The sequence below is a fragment of the Arachis hypogaea genome, chromosome 6, assembly GCF_003086295.3.
Source record: "Arachis hypogaea cultivar Tifrunner chromosome 6, arahy.Tifrunner.gnm2.J5K5, whole genome shotgun sequence".
Taxonomy (NCBI): Eukaryota; Viridiplantae; Streptophyta; class Magnoliopsida; order Fabales; family Fabaceae; genus Arachis; species Arachis hypogaea.
The window spans coordinates 71,856,378-71,877,604 of record NC_092041.1 but is presented as its reverse complement, the minus strand read 5'-3'; the positions used below and the strand labels follow the sequence as shown (position 1 = coordinate 71,877,604).

The 21,227-nt window shown below is 37.5% G+C and overlaps 1 non-coding gene across 1 annotated transcript; it reads left to right on the top strand.

The window, feature by feature from the left end:
* The first annotated feature begins 15,943 nt into the window (after nt 1–15,943).
* Nucleotides 15,944–16,051, top strand: LOC112700069 (small nucleolar RNA R71). The gene has a single exon (XR_003152992.1). It is a non-coding gene; the product is annotated as a small nucleolar RNA R71 (small nucleolar RNA).
* Nucleotides 16,052–21,227: the final 5,176 nt, after the last annotated feature.

Here is a 21,227-nt window from a genome sequence, read left to right as displayed (position 1 = left end):
AACTCATAATGATATTTTTCGAAAATTATGGGTCTTACATATGCGGCACATTCATTGGAGGGATGTGTATCAAACTATCAAATTCCAATTCCCAGACGATGACCTTCTTTTCATTGCTCATGTTTTGGAACTTATCATGCAGGAGTCTTATCGAGCATCTCAAGTCATGAGTTTTCTGTAAACAAACGAAACAAGAATCATTTAAATAAACTATATTTATACAAGGGTTGTGATTTTAATCAAGGAAGAAGAAGAAGTGTCTTTTATAATCTGAGCGCACTATTGAAACGGTTGAGTGAGCCCATGTTTACACGTATGGTAATGTGAGAATTATTTTTGTTAAACTTAGACCAACTTGTATAAATTTACAAGCCAAAAATACTTGTATATATAACAAATATATTATTATTATTATTATTATTATTATTATTATTATTATTATTATTATTATTATTATTATTATTATTTATCTTTGTTATGTGATTGTTACTGTTAATCGTTATTATTAATAATATATTATTAATATATTCACAAGCATGAGTTATTGTTCCTAACATATTGTTATTAATCTTAGCATATTATGAGTAACGCATAATTAATATATTTTTATATTTCTATTACTATTAACTACTGTCATTGTTATTATTATTATTGTGATTATTACTGTTTTTATTATATATGATTAATAATTATTAATAATAATATATAATTAATTTATTATTATTAATATATTAATAATAATAAATTATTAATGTATTAATATTCGGAAGAGTATAATAATAATGATATATTATTATTATATCGTTATTATATATATATATTGTTGTTATTATAATTTTTTAATATATTATTAATTATTATTAATAATAAATTATTATTATTATTAACATATTATTATCGTGACGGTTATAATTATGGTTAATTATTATTATTATTATTATTCATGTTTTATTATATATTATTAATTATTGTTATTAATTTATAGTTTATAATTAATATTAATAATTATTTTTTTTCTTTTTGTGAGTTATCAAGAATTCGTTGTCTAGAAAATTTGATCTGTCGGAAACTTTTAACAATGTAGTTGCAACGGTCTTAGCATTAATTGGGTTCCACCACATTTCGCGAGTAGGTGAAATGAGAGGACATTCTGCACTGCTGAGTGCTTTGGTAAAATGATGGAAGCTTGAGACACACACATTTCACCTTCCAGTCACGCGAAGTGATTGTGATACTAAAAAACGTGACACATATATTTGGTCTCCCAGTTAATGGGGAGCCCATCACGGATAAAACAGACAACAGTCATTAATTCTTGTACTCCTGCTCCGCCGTAGAGTATCCTGTAAAGCGAAGCACGTAATTTTAATCAAAAATTACAAACTACTAAGGATAAACCCATAACAGCAACTTCAAATACATGTGTTAACCACGAGTTTATGCAAGTATAAAGCCTTGAACTTCCTTAAGAAGTTAGACCCGATGTACCTAATACAGAACATATGCCACGCCTTTGGTAGTGACCATGCACCGTTACTGTGAGCTATTGCTGCATCGATGGAGTTATGACGGTTAGAGATAATGCCTGTGCCATCTCGAGTAATGATGAGCGGATATTTTATACGCTTTTTGGTAGTATTTTTATATAGTTTTTAGCATGTTTTATTCACTTTTTGTTATATTTTTATTAATTTTTATGCAAAACTCACATTTTTGGACTTTACTATGAGTTGGTGTGTTTTTCTGTAATTTCAGGTATTTTCTGTCTGAAATTGAGGGACCTGAGCAAAAATCTAATTCAGAGGCTGAAAAAGGACCGCAGATGTTGTTGGATTCTGGCTCTCCTGCACTCAAAGTGGATTTTCGGGAGCTACAAAAACCCAATTGGCGCGCTCTTAATTGCGTTGGAAAGTAGACATCTTGGGCTTTCCAGCAATATATGATAGTTCATACTTTGCCTGAGATTTGATGGGCGAAACTGGCGTTTAAACGCCTACTAGAGACCATTTTCTGGTGTAAAACGCCATAACTGGCACCAAAGCTGGAGTTAAACGCCCAAACTGGCATCCAAGCTGGTGTTTAACTTCAGAAATGGCACATGCACGTGAAAGCTATGAAGCTCAGCCCAAACACTCACCAAGTGGGCCCCAGAAGTGGATTTCTGCACTCTCTGCATCTAGTTACTCATTCTCTGTAAACCTAGGTTACTAGTTTAGTATAAAAACTACTTTTAAAGTTTTATTTTGCAACTTATGACATTTTTGACAAATCCTATTGTATCTTCTATAGTATAAACCTCTAAATCCCATAGGTGGGGGTGAGGAGCTCTGTTGTGTTTCCATGGATTAATGCAATTACTACTGTTTTCTACTCAATCACGTTTGTTTCTATTCTAAGATAGTCACTCGTATTTCAACATGGAGAATGTGATGATCCGTGACACTTATCATCATTCCCTAACTTTATGAACGCGTGCCTGACAACCACTTCCATTCTACATGAGCTCAACGTAGTCATTGGGCGACAGCTTGAGTGTGTATCTCTTGGGTTTCTAATCCACGAGTTTGACCTACATCTCCTGACAATAAAGCATTCAAACTCGTGAGATCTGAACCTTCGTGGTAGAGGCTAGAATCGATTGGCAGCATTCCTGAGATCCGAAAAGTCTAAACCTTGTATGTGGTATTCTGAGTAGGATCTGGGATGAGATGACTGTAATGAGCTTCAAACTAGCGAATGTTGGGCGCAGTGACAGTATGCAAAAGGATAAATGTATCCTATTCCAACACAAGTGAGAACCGACAGATGATTAGCCATGCAAGAAACCATAGAGGACATGTTTTCACTGAGAGGATGGATGGTAGACATTGACAATGGTGATCCACCAACATACAGCCTGCCATGGAAGGGATATGCGTTTTTGGAAGAAGAAAACAGTAGGAAAGCAAAAATTCAGAAGACAGAGCTACTCCGAAACCTCAACCTGCTCTTTCTTATTGAATAACAAGTACCATTCTTTTCATGCTCTTTTACCTTTCACAAACAAAATCCTTTTTATTATTAATCTCCTGACTAAGAGTAACAAGATAACCATAGCTTGCTTCAAGCCGGCAATCCCCGTGGGATCGACCCTCACTCACGTAAGGTATTACTTGGACGACCCAGTGCACTTGCTGGTTAGTTGTGTGGAGTTGCAAAAGTGTGATTGCAATTTCGTGCACCAAGTAACAACATATCTGCGCAAATTAGTAAGGAAAAACTCCCATGCGTCTGCCGTCTCACCCTCTACGATGGCAAAAGTAATCGGTACAATGTTTTGGTTCCCGTCTTGTGCCACTGCTACCAAAAGTGCACGTTTATATTTTTTGTAAAAGTTGTGCCATCAACCTACACCAATAGCTTGTAGTATCTAAATGTTGTAATACACGTATAGAAGCTCCAGAACACGCAATGGAGAACCCTCACACCATTCACCTCCTCACTCTCATGATTACAAGGGAGAGTTTCTATTTGAACACGAGACATTGGTATATTTGCAGTCATTGCTTTCAACTATAGAGGCAGAGTCTGGTAAGACACTTTCCAATCACCGAAAACTTTTGCAACAGACTTCTGCTTTGCCAACAAAGTCTTGCGGTAACTTACAGTATAGTTGAACCTGGATTGAACTAATTCTGCAATAATAGACTTCACCTTTATCGACGGGTCTGCCTCTACCAATGGCATAATAGCGTCAGCAATCGTGTCTGAGTCCAACTTTGCATGATCTTGTGAAATCGTCCGCATGGTGTACATGTGTTAGCCATTGTATCTCCTGATCTCTCAACAACCTTTCTTTCGATTCAAGCAAGCTCGGATAAGCCAATCGCACCCTACACCATACTCCTTGCATTTTGCATAAAATGTCTGCAGCTCAAACTCATACATAGTATAATCAACTCCTCTAGAGATAGTGTAGGTTTTGATTGCAGATATCACCGACTCCCTAGTGATGCGTGAGAATCTTTCCTATCTTTTTCTAGTGAATTTGTATCTAATTTGTTGAGTTTAAATAAAAGATTAATTATATTTTAGCCAATATGGATGCTACTTTGAGTCTTTTTGCAATTTTGTTTATTTTAGGTAGCATCTGGCGGAATTTGATGAAGTTTCTGCAGCACAAGAATCAAAGGAGATGGCAGCGAGGAGCGACGCGTATGCGTAACTGATGTGTACGCGTGATTTGGAACTTTCCATGGCGACGCGTGCGCGTGACTGACGCGTACACGTGATTTGAAGATTTGCTCAGCGACGCGTGCGCGTGACCGACGCGTCGCGTGACTCGCAGAAAAGACCATCGACGCGTACATGTGACTGACACGTACGCGTGACGTGCGCCACGTGCAGAAAATGCAGAAACCATTGGGAGGGTGATTTCTGGGCCCCATTTTAGCACCCAAGTTAGGCGCGGATCCAATGAAGCCAAGTGGTCCCCACGTTACAAGGCGCGGAGTAGTTAGTTAATTTGGATTTAAATTCAAATTTGATTTTAAAATAGGAAAAGATATTATCTTAATTTTAGATATTAGATTTTAAAATTAATGAGGATTAGTTATAAATAGGGGAGACTTCTCTTCTATTGAGGTTCCATTAAGAGGTTACATTTCATTAGGGGGATTCTATTAGGAAATTCTATACAAATTTACATTCCGCATTCCATGAGCAACTACCTCTATTGTTAAGGTTAGGAGCTCTGTCTATTTGTATGGATTGATTTTATTGCTTTTCTATTTTAATTCATATGTGGATTTATAATTTAAGAATTGTTTTCGCTCTTCATCTTATGAATCTGGGTGGAACAGAAGTATGACCCTCTTTCTATTTGAGTTCTTGTAAAACTTGGAAAAGCTCTTTACTTGAACAACAGCTTGAAAACATATTCTCCTAAATTTTAATTATCTGGATTTAACAGGATACGTGACATATAATTCTTTTATTTTTGGGTAATTAGAATTTTTGTGGCATATAAACTGGAATTTGAACTTCACCTTCTAATTGGAATTAATTGACCAAGGAATTGGCAGTTAATGAATTTTAGAGGAGACTAGAAAGGTCTAAGGAATTAGGGTCTAGTCACATATAGTTTGCCATAAATTAAATCCTACATAATTAAATTATTTAGTAAGAAAAGTTAATCCGGAAAAATAGATAACTCTAAAACCTTAACTATCTTCTCCATATTTTATTCCCAATTTATTCACTTATTCACCTGTCTCTTCAAACTCTTCTTTACTCTTTAATGCTTTTTGAACATCTAAACACTATTTTCTGCTTGTCTAACTAAGCCTATCAAACACTATTGTTGCTTAATCCATCAATCCTCATGGGATCGACCCTTACTCACGTAAGGTATTACTTGGTACGACCCGGTGCACTTGCTGGTTAGTTTGTGGGTTGTAAAATACCGCACCACCTAGAACCAAATTCTATTCCTACACTAAACTCACCATCTTCCGCCATAGCATTGCCTTCACCTACGACATGCAAATCACTGATAAACCACTATTTCATGGTTTATATTGTATTTAATTGAGTGGTTTTATCAAGCTTTTCACCCACTTATTCATAAGATTTGCATGATTTTACAATTCCTTCCTAGTTTAGTTCTATGATTGAAAACATGCGTCTTTGGTCTTAATTTAGCTAATCTTAATCCTCTCTTATTACCATTCGATGCCTTGATCTGTGTGTTAAGTGTTTCAGGCTTTATAGGGCATGAATGAGTGAGAGATTGGGAAGGAAGCTTGAAAAAATGGAAGCAACACAAGAAATTGAGGAGATGACCAGCGAGAAGTAACGTGTACGCGTCAGTGACGCGACCGTGTGGAACAAAGGAATTCGCAGTGACGCGGCCGCATGCCTGACGCGACCGCACGGATTGGAAGCTGCACGAACGACGCGAAAGCGTGGACGACGCGCACGCGTGGTATGAGAAATGCTAAGTGACGCAAACGCGTAGACGACGGGGATGCGTGACGTGCGCGATCTACAGAATTACAAAAGTCGCTAGCAGAGATTCTGGGCCGCATTTCAACCCAATTTTTGGCCCAGAAACACAGATTAAAGTCAGGAAACTTGCAGAGACTCAACAAGGTTTTCATAATTCATAATTTTTAGTTTAGATGTAGTTTTTAGAGAGAGAGGTTCTCTCCTCTCTCTTAGGATTAGGATTAGGATTTTTAGAACTTAGGAATATTTTTATCTCATCTTTTTATCAGGTTCAATATCTTTTTATTTCGGCTTCTCTTAATTGTTGATTATTGATGTTGCTTATTTGGCTTATGACTCTTCATATTTGGATTGATTTTATTTTATTAATGCAATTGAGATATTTCAGACTTATATGTTACTGATGCTTGGGCTCTATCCAAATTATTTTCATTCAAGTAGATTTTATTCCCTTCTGGCTTTGGTTGATTAATTGGTAACTCTTGAGTTATCAAACTCATTGTTGACTGAAAATTAGAATTCTTCAAGAATAAATTCGAGATCCAATAATTCTAACTTTTCCCAAGGAAAGACTGGAATTTGAAGATTCGAATTAATTCATCCACTTAACTTACCTTCATAGTTAGAGGTTAACAAAGTGGGAGAAAAATCCAATTCTCATCACAATTGATAAGGATAACTAGGATAGGACTTCTAATTTCTCATATCTTGCCAAGAGTTTATTTTACAGTTATTTATTTATTTTTCTTATCATTTACCATACTTGTTCCTCACTTTCAAAACCCGAATTTACAAACTCATAACCAATAATAAGAACATACCTCCCTACAATTCCATGAGAAGACGACCCGAGGTTTAAATACTTCGGTTATCAATATATTTAGGGGTTTTTTACTTGTGACAACCAAAACGTTTGTAAGAAAGGTTGATTTCTTGGTTTAGTAACTATACTTACAACGAGAGTTTACTATAACCTCTAAACCATCAATCTTCATTTCTTCAATCACCGTTATACGGTCAAGGAAAATAAAAGAAATGAAAGTAGTAACTTCAATCAATAAACATAACATACCTATATTCGCATACTCAGGCAATTTCGGGGATGCATAGCTGCGAGATCCAGAGTTTGCATAAAAGATGGAACACCAAAGGGGTGCTGGTTTACAAGTACATCGGCTACATTTTGCACCACTGGATGCCTACCTCGTCTCCGTCATCATTTTCGTAGTTGGCTTCAAACTCCTCTTTACTATCATTGTTATCTTCTTCCCAATCTATATCTCCGAGTTCATCCATATTCACCTCCTCGCCAATAGCGTCCAGCACTGTATGCTGTTCAAACTCAACGTACAACTCTATCGTTGGCACATGAAATTGGATTTATTGATAAATACAGAACATATGCTGCATATATGCGTCGTCGATGATGGACATTATTTAAAATTGTATCAACCCACCAAATACTTGTACAGGATTCTTGTATAACATTTTGCTCACCCATTTTAAAATATGACTTTGTATGTCCTCTGTGACACTCCATTACCTAAGACTTACCTCTAGCCGTAAAGCGAAGGATAACAAAGCGTCATGAAAGTTCTAAAACACAACAGTAATAAATATAGAAGGAAATAGTAATACTAGAAGTTTGATGAAGGAATAAAGCTCAAAATCGCATAAAGTGAATTTACAAAGCGCGAAGAGTTCACATACGATAACTAAAAATATAAAGGCAAAAGATACAACATGAGACGTAATATAATAATCAAGATAGATATATATAAGAAGGATAGTCAAAAGAACTCTAGTCGTAACCCGTAGAGTTTAGGCTGACTTGCTACAAATAGGAAATACAGAGTTTTAAGTTAAAATAGCTTATACAACTCATCTCTCAAGTAATCCTCTGTGGCAATAAAGTATAATAACAAAAGTGAGAGAACTACAACATAATAACCAAAACACAAAGATGACTAAAGATCCTCTGCTCTATCACCATCTGCAAACTCACCGAGGTGGGTTGCGATCTGCATCTGAAAAACAACAACAACATATGGTATGAGAACCTAAGGTTCTCAATATGGTAACAGTGTCTAATATATAAGATATAAGATTTTCGGACGCCAAAGGCAAACCTAGAACTTCACATCAAACAGATATTCAAGCTTAATAAAATAAATAAATTAAACCATAAGCCATAAACAAGGTTATCTAAACTTAAGGATTTCTAACTAAACTAGCACCGTTGCATCCCATAGTCTTCGCCAACCTAGCCTCCGAGTGATTGGTGCACGAAATTGTGATCATCAACAATGGCGCCAAAGACTTGGTAGCGCTCTCAAATGTGAATCACACTTTGTCACAACTTCGCATAACTAACCAGCAAGTGCACTGGGTCGTCCAAGTAATAAACCTTACGTGAGTAAGGGTCGATCCCACGGAGATTGTTGGTATGAAGTAAGCTATGGTCATCTTGTAGATCTCAGTTGGGCTGATTCAAATGATTATGGAGTTTTCGAAAATAATAATAAACAAAACATAAAATAAAGATAGAAATGCTTATGTAAATCATTGGTGGAAATTTCAGATAAGTGTATGGAGATACTTCGTCCCTGTTGAATCTCTGCAACATACTGCTTTCTTACTTTCAATCCTTCATACTCCTTTTCATGGCAAGCTGTATGTAGGGCATCACCGTTGTTAATGGCTACTTCCTATCCTCTCAGTGAAAAAGGTCCAAATGCTCTTGTCACAGCACGGCTAATCATCTGTCAGTTCTCGATCATGTCAGAATAGAATCCATTGATTCTTTTGCGTTTGTCATCACGCCCAACAATTGCGAGTTTGAAGCTCGTCATAGTCATTCAATCCCTGAATCCTACTCGGAATACCACAGACAAGGTTTAGACTTTCCAGACTCTCAGGAATGGCCGCCAATAATTCTAGCTTATACCACGAAGATTTTGATCAAGGAATCCAAGAGATATGCACTCGTTCTAAGGTAGAACGAAAGTGGTTGTCAATCACGCATTCATAAGGATGGATGATGATGAGTGTCATGGATCATCACATCCATCAGGTTGAAGTGCAACGGATATCTTAGAACAAGAATAAGCTGAATTGAATAGAAAATAGTAGTAATTACATTAAAACTCAAGGTACAGCAAAGCTCCACACCCTTAATCTATGGTGTGTAGAAACTCCACTGTTGAAAATACATAAGTGATCAAAGTTCATGCATGGCCGAACGGCCAGCCCCCAAAGTCTAAGAACTAAACGTCGTAAGATGGATGCTAAGATAAAAGACGAAACCAAGATGAGACCAATATGTCTAATACAATAGTAAAATGTCCTATTTATACTAGACTAGCTACTAAGGTTTACAGAAATAAGTAATTAATGCAGAAATCCACTTTCGGAGCCCACTTGGTGTGTACTTGGGCTGACCTTGAGCTTTACATGTGTAGAGGCTTCTCTTGGAGTTAAACGCCAAGTTGTAACGTGTTTTTGGCGTTTAACTCTGGTTTATGACGTGTTTTTGGCGTTTGACTCCAGAATGTAGCATTGAACTGGCATTGAAAGCCAGTTTGCATCGTCTAAACTCGAATAAAGTATGGACTATTATATATTGATGGAAAGCTCTGGATGGCTACTTTCCAACGCCGTTGAGAGCGCACCATTTGGAGTTTTGTAGCTTCAGAAAATCTATTTCGAGTGCAGGGAGGTTAGAATCCAACAGCATCAGCAGTCCTTTGTCAGCCTCCTTATCAGAGTTTTGCTCAGGTCCCCCAATTTCAGCCAGAAAATACCTGAAATCACAAAAAAATACACAAACTCATAGTAAAGTCCAGAAATGTGAATTTATCATAAAAACTAATAAAAACATCCCTAAAAGTAGCTAGATCCTACTAAAACCTACCTAAAAACAATGCCAAAAGCGTATAAATTATCCGCTCATCACAACACCAAACTTAAATTGTTGCTTGTCCCCAAGTAACTGAAAATAAAATAGGATAAAAAGAAGAGAATATACTATAAATCTCAAAATATCAATGAATATTAGTTCTAATTAGATGAGCGGGACTTGTAGCTTTTTGCTTCTGAATAGTTTTGGCATCTCACTTTTTCCTTTGAAGTTCAGAATGATTGGCTTCTATAGGAACTCAGAGTTCAGATAGTGTTAATTGATTCACCTAGTTAAGTATGTTGATTCTTGAACACAGCTACTTTTATGAGTCTTGGCCGTGACCCTAAGCACTTTATTTTCCAGTATTACCACCGGATACATAAATGCCACAGACACATGACTGGGTGAACCTTTTCAGATTGTGACTCAGCTTTGCTAAAGTCCCCAGTTAGAGGTGCCCAGAGCTCTTAAGCACACTCTTTTTGTTTTGGATCACGACTTTAACCACGCAGTCTCAAACTTTTCACTTGGACCTGCATGCCACAAGCACATGGTTAGGGACAGCTTGATTTAGCCACTTAGGCCTGGATTTATTTCCTTGGTCCCTCCTATCCATTGATGCTCAAAGCCTTGGATCCTTTTTACCCATGCCTTTTGGTTTTAAGGGCTATTGGCTTTTTCTGCTTGCTTTTTCTTTTTTTCTTTTATATATATATAAATTTTTTTCTGCAAGCTTTTTCTTTTTCACTGCTTTCTCTTGCTTCAAGAATCAATTTTATGATTTTTCAGATCATCAATAACATTTCTCTTTTTCATCATTCTTTCAAGAGCCAACAATTTTAACATTCATAAAAAACAAGATAAAAAATATGCACTGTTTAAGCATTCATTCAGAAAACAAAAAGTATTGTCACCACATCAATATAATTAAACTAATTTCAAGGATAAATTCGAAACTCATGTACTTCTTGTTCTTTTGAATTAGAAACATTTTTCATTTAAGAGATGTGACGGATTCATGGAATTATTCATAGCCTTAAGACATAGTTACTAGACACTAATGATCATGTAGTAAAGACACAAACATAGATAAACATGAAGCTTAAAAACTGAAAAACAGAGAAATAAGAACAAGGAATGAGTCCACCTTAGTGATGGTGGCGCATTCTTCTTAAAGGACCAATGATGTCATTGAGCTCTTCTATGTCTCTTCCTTGCCTTTGTTGCTCCTCCCTCATTGCTCTTTAATCTCCTCTAATCTCATGAAGAATGATGGAGTTCTCTTGGTGTTCCACCCTTAGTTGGTCCATGTTATAACTCAAGTCTTCTAGAGAAGTGTTGAGTTGTTCCCAATAGTTGTTGGGAGGAAAGTGCATCCTTTGAGGCATCTCAGGGATTCCTTAATGATGAGCTTCATCATGCGTCTCTTGAGATCCATGAATAGGCTCTCTTGTTTGCTCCATCCTCTTCTTAGTGATGGGCTTGTCCTCTTCAATAAGGATGTCTCCTTCTATGATAACTCCAGCTGAGTAGCATAGATGGCAAATAAGATGAGGAAAAGCTAGCCTTGCTATGGTGGAGGACTTTTCGGCTATTTTGTAGAATTCAAGAGAGATGACTTCATGAACTTCTACTTCCTCTCCAATCATGATGCTATGGATCATGATGGCCCGGTCCATAGTAACTTCAAATCGGTTGCTAGTGGGGATGATGGAGCGTTGGATGAACTCCAACCATCCTCTAGCCACAGGCTTAAGGTCCAGTCTTCTCAATTGAACCGGCTTGCCTCTAGAGTCTCTTTTCCATTGAGCTCCTTCCACACATATGTCCATAAGGACTTGGTACAACCTTTGATCAAAGTTGACTCTTCTAGTGTAGGGGCGTGCATCTTCTTGCATCATAGGCAAGTTGAATGCCAACCTCATATTTTCTGGACTAAAATCTAAGTATTTCTCCCAAACCATTGTAAGATAATTGTTTGGATTTGGGTTCATACTTTGATCATGGTTTCTAGTGATCCATGCATTGGCATAGAACTCTTGAACCATTAAGATTCCGACTTGTTGAATGGGGTTAGTAAGAACTTCCCAACCTCTTCTTTAAATCTCATGTTAGATCTCCGGATACTCATTTTTCTTGAGCTTGAAAGGGACCTCAGGGATCACCTTCTTCTTGGCCACAACTTCATAGAAGTGGTCTTGATGGGCTTTAGAAATGAATCTCTCCATCTCCCATGACTCGGAGGTGGAAGCTTTTGTCTTCCCTTTCCCTTTTCTAGAGGTTTCTCCGACCTTAGGTGCCATAAGTGGTTATGGAAAAACAAAAAAGCTATGCTTTTGCCACACTAAACTTAGAATATTGCTCGCCCTCGAGCAAAAGAAAAAAGAAGAGAAGAAGAAGAAGAAGAAGAAGAAGAAGAAGAAGAAGAAGAAGAAGAAGAAGAAGAAGAAGAGGATATGGAGGAAAGCGAGAGGTGTGTGGTTTCGGCTAAGGTGAAAAAGAGAGGGTTGTAGTGTGTGAAAATGTAGAAGGATAGAGGGGTTTATATAGTGAAGGGAGAGGGAGTAGGTTCTGCCATTTAGGGTGGGTTTGGGTGGGAAAGAAATTTTAAATTTTGAAGGTAGGTGGGGTTTATGAGGAAGAGTGGATGGATGTGAGTGGTGAAAGGGTAATTGGGAAGAGAGATTGAGTTGATTGGTGAAGGGTGTTTGGGGAAGAGTGTTATTGGATTGTGTGAAGAAGAGAGAAGGTAAGTTGAGGTAGGTGGGGTTCTTGTGGGGTCCACATATCCTAAGGTGTCAAGGATTTATCATCCCTGCACCAATTAGGCGTGTAAAACACCCTCTGCATGCAATCCTGGCGTTTAACGCCAGATTGATGCTTGTTTCTGGCGTTAAACACCAGCTCTATGCTTGTTTTAGGCGTTCAACACCAGTCTGCAGCATGTTTCTAGCGTTGAACGCTAGTTTCATGCTTGCTTCTGGCGTTTAGCGCCAGCTTTCCTCAGGGTGCAATCCTGGCGTTTAAATGCCAGATTGCTGCATGTTTCTGGTGTTGAACGCCAGCCAGATGCTCCTTATTGGCGTTTAAACGCCAGTAAGCCCTTCCTCCAGGGTGTGCTGTTTCTTCTGCTGTTTTTGATTCTGTTTTTAATTTTAGTATTTGTTTTGTGACTCCATATGATCATGAACCTAATAAAACATAAAAGAACAATAAAAATAAAAATAGAATTAGATAAATAAAAATTGGGTTACCTCCCAATAAGTGCTTCTTTAATGTCACTAGCTTGACAGTGGGCTCTCATGGAGCCTCACAGGTGATCAAGTCAATATTGTGGACTCCCAACACCAAACTTAGAGTTTGAATGTGGGGGTTTAACACCAAACTTAGAGTTTGGTTGTGGCCTGGTGCACGAAATTGTGATCATCAATGGCGCCATCAACATGGTACGCTCATTTGCAATCTCAACTCTTTATCACAACTTCGCACAACTAACCAGCAAGTGCACTGGGTCGTCCAAGTAATAAACCTTACGCAAGTAAGGGTCGATCCCACGGAGATTGTTGGTATGAAGCAAACTATGGTCATCTTGTAAATCTCAGTCAGGCAGATTCAAATGGTTATAGATGATTTATGAATAAAGAATAAAATAAAGATAGAGATACTTATGTAATTCATTGGTGAGAATTTCAGATAAGTGTATGGAGATGCTTTGTCCCTTCCGTCTCTCTACTTTCCTACTGTCTTCATCCAATCCTTCTTACTCCTTTCCATGGCAAGCTGTATGTTGGGCATCACCGTTGTCAATGGCTACAGTCCCGTCCTCTCAGTGAAAATGTTCAACGCGCTCTGTCACAGTACGGCTATTCAGCTGTCGGTTCTCGATCATGTCGGAATAGAATCCAGTGATTCTTTTGCGTCTGTCACTAACGCCCCACAATCACGAGTTTAAAGCTCGTCACTGTCATTCAATCCTTGCATCCTATTCAGAATACCATAGACAAGGTTTAGACCTTCCGGATTCTCAAGAATGCCGCCATCAATTCTAGCTTATACCACGAAGATTCCAATTAAGGGATCCAAGAGATATCCACTCAATATAAGGTAGAACGGAGGTGGTTATCAGGCACACATTCATAGGTGAGAATGATGATGAGTGTCACGGATCATCACATTCATCAAGTTGAGGAACAAGTGATATCTTAGAACAAGAATAAGCCGAATTGAATAGAAGAACAATAGTAATTGTATTGATACTCGAGGTACAGCAGAGCTCCACACCTTAATCTATGGTGTGTAGAAACTCCACCGTTGAAAATACATAAGTGATAATGGTGATCATTGGCTTCGGCCCCAGAGAGGGAACCAGAAGAACCAAGATGTCTAATACAATAGCAAAAGGTCCTATTTGTAGAGAACTAGTAGCTTAGGGTTTATAAATTATCCGCTCATCATGGCCTCCCAACACCAAACTTAGAGTTTGATTGTGGGGGCTTTGTTTGACTCTATATTGAGAGAAGCTTTTCATGTTCCTCTCCATGGTTGTAGAGGAATATCCTTGAGCTTTAAACACAAGGTAGTCCCCATTCAATTGAAGGAATAGCTCTCCTCTATCAACATCAATCACAGCTCCTGCTGTGGCTAGGAAGGGTCTTCCAAGGATGATGCATTCATCCTCGTCCTTCCTAGTGTCTAAGATTATAAAATCAGCAGGGATGTAAAGGCCTTTAACCTTTACTAACACGTCCTCTACCAATCCATAAGCTTGTCTTACTGACTTGTCTGCCATCTGTAATGAGAATGTGGCAGCCTGTACCTCAAAGATCCCCAGCTTCTCCATTACAGAGAGTGGCATAAGATTTATACCTGACCCCAGGTCACACAGAGCCTTCTCAAAGGTCATGGTGCCCATGGTACAGGGTATTAAGAATTTACCAGGATCTTGTTTCTTTTGAGATAGAGTTTGCTGAACCCATGTATCTAGTTCACTAATGAGCAAGGGAGGTTCACCTTTCCAAGTCTCATTACCAAACAACTTGGCATTCAGCTTCATGATGGCTCCTAGATATTGAGCAACTTGCTCTCCAGTTACATCTTCATCCTCTTCAGAGGAAGAATAGTTTTCAGAGCTCATGAATGGCAGAAGGAGGTTTAATGGAATCTCTATGGTCTTTATATGAGCCTCAGATTCCTTTAGGTCCTCAATAGGGAACTCCTTCTTGTCTGGGAGACGTCCCATGAGGTCTTCCTCATTGGGATTTATGTCCTCCCCTTCCTCTCTAGGTTCGGCCATTTTAATTATGTCAATGGCCTTGCACTCTCTTTTTGGATTATCTTCAGTATTGCTTGGGAGAGTACTAGGAGGAGTTTCAGTGATTTTCTTATTCAGCTGGCCCACTTTGCCTCCAAATTTCTAATGGATGACCTTGTTTCACTCATGAAACTTAAAGTGGCCTTAGACAGATCAGAAACTATGTTTGCTAAGCTAGAAGAGCTCTGCTCAGAATGCTCTGTCTGTTGCTGAGAAGATGATGGAAAAGGCTTATTATTGCTGAGCCTGTTTCTTCCACCATTATTAAAGCCTTGTTGGGGCTTTTGTTGATCCTTCCATGAGAAATTTGGATGATTTCTCCATGAGGAATTATAGGTGTTTCCATAAGGTTCACCCATGTAATTTACCTCTGCCATTGCAGGGTTCTCATGATCATAGGCTTCTTCTTCAGAAGATGCCTCTTTAGTACTGTTGGATGCATTTTGCCATCCATTCAGACTTTGAGAAATCATGTTGACTTGCTGAGTTAGCATTTTATTCTAAGCCAATATAGCATTCAGAGCATCAATCTCAAGAACACCTTTCCTCTGAGGTGTCCCATTATTCACAGAATTCCTCTCAGAAGTGTACATGAATTGGTTATTTGCAACCATGTCAATAAGTTCTTGAGCTTCTGCAGGTGTTTTCTTTAGGTGAATGGATCTACCTGCAGAATGGTCCAGTGACATCTTAGAGAACTCAGATAGACCATAATAGAATATATCTAGAATGGTCCACTCTGAAAGCATGTCAGAAGGACACCTTTTGATCATCTGCTTGTATCTTTCCCAAGCTTCATAGAGGGATTCACCATCTTTTTGTTTGAAGGTCTGAACATCCACTCTAAGCTTGCTTATCCCATGAGTCTAGGCTATCTTTAGGTTGTGAGTCCAACCATGTTCTAGCTTTGTCTCTTACAGCAAAAGGGAAAAGCATGAGCCTGTAGACTTCAGGATCTACTCTATTAGTCTTAACAGTCTCACAGATCTACAAGAATTCAGTTAAAAACTGATAGGAATCTTCTTATGGAAGTCCATGGAACTTGCAGTTTTGTTGCATTAGAGCAACTAGTTGAGGCTTCAGCTCAAAATTGTTTGCTCCAATGGCAAGAATTGAGATGCTTCTTCCATCAAATTTAGAAGTAGGTGTAGTATAATCACCAAGCATCCTCCTTGCATTATTGTTGTTGGGTTCGAAAATTTCAGTAAGGTTGTCTCTGGCTTGTTGTATTTTAGCTTCTCTCAGTTTCCTCTTCAAAGTCCTTTCAGGTTCAGGATCAACTTCAACAAGAATGCCTTTTTCCTTGTTCCTACTCATATGAAAAAGAAGAGAACAGAAAAGGAAGAGGAGTCATTTATGTCACAGTATAGAGATTCCTTTATGTTAGTAGAAGAAGAAAGGAATACAAGAAGGAAAAAAGTTAAGAATCCAAACACAAGGGGGAAGATAGGTTCGAATTCTTGAGATAAAGAGAAGTGTTAGTAATTAAATAAATAAATAGAAGGAGATGAGAGAGAGAGAATTTCGAAAATTAATTTTGAAAAAGGGTTAGTGATTTTTGAAAATTAGGAGAAGAAATAGAATTAAAAAATAAAATTTGAAACAATTAGTTAATTTAAAAGAATTTTGAAAAGAGGGGGATGATTTTCGAAAATTAGAGAGAGAAGAGTAGTTAGGTGGTTTTGAAAAAGATAAGAAACAAACAAAAAGTCAATTAGTTAGTTGAAAAAGATTTGAAAATCAATTTTGAAAAGATAAGAAGTTAGAGAAGATATTTTTGAAATCAAATTTTGAAAAAGATATGATTTGAAAAAGATATGATTAAAAAGATATTGAAAAGATATTTTAAAAAAGACTTGATTTTTAAAATTAAAATTGATTACTTGACTAACAAGAAACTAAAAGATATGACTCTAGAATTTAAAGATTGAACCTTTCTTAACAAGAAAGTAACAAACTTCAAATTTTTTAATCAATCACATTAATTGTTAGTAAAATTTTCGAAATTTTGAAATAATGCTAAGAAAAAGATTTTAAAAAATATTTTTAAATTTTCGAAAATCATAAGATAAAAATGAAAAAGATTTGATTTTTGAAAAAGTTTTGAAAAGATAGGATTTTTAAAATTGAAAATTTGACTTGACTTGTAAGAAATAGCTAAGTTTTAAAAATTTTTTACTAAGTCAATTCAAATTTTCGAAAATTATGAGCAAAATAAGGAAAATATATTTTTTAATTTTTTTTTTAATGTTAAATTTGGAGAGAGAAAAACACAAAAATGACTCACAACATGAAAATTATGAATCAAAACATATAATGCATGCAAGAACACTATGAATGTCAAGATGAACACCAAGAACACTTTGAATGTCAAGATGAACATCAAGAACATATTTTTGAAAAAAATTTTCAAGAAAAGAAAACATGCAAAACACCAAACTTAGAAAGTTTTCATGCTTAGACACTATGAATGCAAGAATGCACATGAAAAATAACAAAAAAAAAACACAAAACATGAAGATCAAACAAGAAAATTCATCAAGAACAACTTGAAGATCATGAAAAATACAATGCATGAATTTTCGAGAAATGCAAGAAAAAGATGAGCATGCAATTGACACCAAACTTAAAACATGACACAAGACTCAAAAAAGAAACACAAAATATTTTTGGTTTTTATGATTTTATCGATTTTTTGTATTATTTTTTTTTGAAATCATCTAGGAAAAATAAGATAAGAAATTCAAAATTTTTAATAAGAATTCCAAGAATCTTTGCAATGTTAGTCTAAAGCTCCGGTCCAGGAATTAGGCATGGCTTAATAGCCAGCCAAGCCTTTTGTGAAAGCTTCTGTCCAAAGCACTAGACATAGCCAATGGCCAACCAAGCTTTAGCATATAAATCAGACATACAACAGCTGATACTTCATCCAACGTCATATACTGAAAAGGGGAAGCCTCAATCCAATTGAGTTAGACATGGCTTTTCAGCCAGCCAAGCTTCAACATGCTTCATGAAACACTAGAACTCATTCTTAAAAATTTAGAATAATTTTTTGAAAACAGAAGTAAAAAAATTTTTTGAAAGATTTTCGAAAAAATTTTGAAAATAAAACAAAGAGAAAATTACCTAATCTGAGCAACAAGAGGAACTGTCAGTTGTCCAAACTCGAACAATCCCCGGCAACAGCGCCAAAAACTTGGTGCACAAAATTGTGATCATCAACAATGGCGCCAAAGACTTGGTAGCGCTCTCAAACGTGAATCACACTTTGCCACAACTTCGCACAACTAACCAGCAAGTGCACTAGGTCGTCCAAGTAATAAACCTTACGTGAGTAAGGGTCGATCCCACGGAGATTGTTGGTATGAAGCAAGCTATGGTCATCTTGTTGATCTCAGTTGGGATGATTTAAATGATTATAGAGTTTTCAAAAATAATAATAAACAAAACATAAAATAAAGATAGAAATACGTATGTAAATCATTGGTGGGAATTTCAGATAAGTGTATGGAGATACTTCGTCCCTGTTGAATCTCTACAACATACTGCTTTCTTACTTTCAATCCTTCATACTCCTTTCCATGGCAAGCTGTATGTAGGGCATCACCATTGTCAATGGCTACTTCCCATCCTCTCAGTGAAAATGGTCCAAATGCTCTTGTCACAGCACGGCTAATCATCTGTTGGTTCTCGATCATGTCGGAATAGAATCCATTAATTCTTTTGCGTTTGTCATCACACCCAACAAAGGCAAGTTTGAAACTCGTCACAGTCATTCAATCCCTGAATCCTACTCAGAATACCACAGACAAGGTTTAGACTTTCCAGACTCTCAGGAATGGCCGCCAATAATTCTAGCTTATACCACGAAAATTCTGATCAAGGAATCCAAGAGATATGCGCTCGTTCTAAGGTAGAACGGAAGTGGTTGTCAATCACGCGTTCATAACGATGGATGATGATGAGTGTCACGGATCATCACATCCATCAGGTTGAAGTGCAACGAATATCTTAGAACAAGAATAAGCTGAACTGAATATAAAATAGTAGTAATTGCATTAAAACTCGAGGTACAGCAGAGCTCCACACCCTTAATCTATGGTGTGTAGAAACTCCACTGTTGAAAATACATAAGTGATCAAGGTTCAGGCATGGCCGAATGGCTAGCCCCCAAAGTCTAAGAACTAAACGTCCAAAGATGGATGCTAAGATAAAAGATGAAACCAAGATGAGACCAAGATGTCTAATATAATAGTAAAATGTTCTATTTATACTAGACTAGCTACTAGGGTTTACAGAAATAAGTAATTAATGCAGAATTCCACTTCCGGGGACCACTTGGTGTGTGCTTGGGCTGAGCTTGAGCTTTACACGTGCAGAGGCTTCTCTTGGAGTTAAACGCCAAGTTGTAACGCGTTTTTTGGCGTTTAACTCTGGTTTATGACGTCTTTCTAGCGTTTGACTCCAGAATGCAACATGGAACTGGCGTTGAACACTAATTTGCATCATCTAAACTCGAATAAAGTATGGACTATTATATATTGCTGGAAAGCTCTAGATGTCTACTTTCCAACGCCGTTGAGAGCGTTCCATTTGGAGTTTTGTAGCTCCAAAAAATTCATTTCGAGTAAAGGGAGGTCAGAATCCAACAACATCAGCAGTCCTTTGTCAACCTCCTTATCAGAGTTTTGCTCAGGTCCCTCAATTTCAGCCAGAAAATACCTGAAATCACAGAAAAACACACAAACTCATAGTAAAGTCCAGAAATATGAATTTAGCATAAAAAATAATAAAAATATCCCTAAAAGTAGCTAGATCCTACTAAAAACTACCTAAAAACAATGCCAAAAAGCATATAAATTATCCGCTCATCAGTGATCCCATCGCCACCGCCTCCCGATCCTCCTCAATGGTAGAAAAACACATTTAATGCAAACAAGTAAAACACAAATAGTAGTATGTATTAGGTAATTCAACTAGCATTTAGACATATTATCCAAATATGCATAACTCATGTAATCAAAGTAAGCAAACATGTAAAAGATGCATATGAAGAATGTCTCTCCTATTTGGCTCGTGATATCACTTGTCGGTTCAAAATGCCAACCCGACAAATCCCTGGGATGTCGTCTTTCTACCACGACCAAGGTTATAGTGCTCTGCTCACTCTTTCTAGTGCCCAGCACTTTATCTTACGCCCCGTGAGTTATAGTGCCCAGCACACTCTTTTGGGTTATAGTGCCGAGTTTACTCTGGCGAAAGAAAAGTTATGTGAGAGGGAGACCGTCTCAGTCCTCACATCTCAATGTAGGCGGGAGACTACCACAACCCTTGCCCAAGGCGCATAGCGACTTACCAATACAATTCGTATCACATGAGCGGGAGACTGCCACAGCTCTCACATCCGAACGTAGGCGGGAGACTGGCACAGCCCCTACGACGGTGAACAATGTTTATCCCAATCTCATACTCAATCTCGTTAGCCATAATCATTCCTTTTCAAGGTTTAAACTCATCATCCATCCTCAATATCACAAGTTCGTCATCAACCCGGCTCCCCACTAGTTCACATGACAACTCTATCCAACTGACATACTAGGCCTAAGTCACCGTCTTCTAAACTCCTACAAAAATATCTAGTTGAACTCACTTATTATTTTCCCCCTTAGATTCAAAGCCTAAAATACTAGAAAAAGGTTTTAAACAAGTGTTACGGAAGTTTACAAGCGTGCCGAGAAGGTAAAACAGTTAAAAACACGGTTTGTGCGTACGCATAGGGTTGTGTGTATGCACGCACCAAAAGAGTTTTGTCAACTTGTGCGTACGCATAGACGTGTGCGTACACACCCAAGGTAAAATATTATTTTCGTGTGTACGCACAAGGGTGTGCATATGCACTCAACAGAGGACTCTTCCCAGCTTGTGCGTACGCATGATGTTGTGCGTATGCACAACTTGCAACTTTTGCACGCGTACCCCTTATGCATATGCACGAGTCATAACTCTCGTTCTGCTCGGTGTGTA